Here is a 310-nt window from a genome sequence, read left to right on the forward strand (position 1 = left end):
GTCCAAGAGGTCTGCTCTTTTTCCAAGGAAGCCACAGCCCTGGATCCATCCATCCCAACTCTTACAGGTTCTTAGCATAACATAACTGAGATATTGCCATTCTTATCCTCCCACACCCTTAAAACTTTTTCTGTTAGTTAGTTAGTCCTCACTTTTTGATTTCTGCAAGAGGCATTTGGGGGACCCCATTAAGGAAACATCGGCCATTGTCATTTTTCCTCTCTTTCTACAAAGTTCCCCTTGACTGCTACGAGCATATCTTGGTCGTCCTCATTTTGAAAGTCTTTCTCACCTTATTGCTGGCCTGGAC

Source organism: Falco punctatus (assembly GCF_963210335.1).
Source record: "Falco punctatus genome assembly, chromosome: 13".
NCBI lineage: Eukaryota > Metazoa > Chordata > Aves > Falconiformes > Falconidae > Falco > Falco punctatus.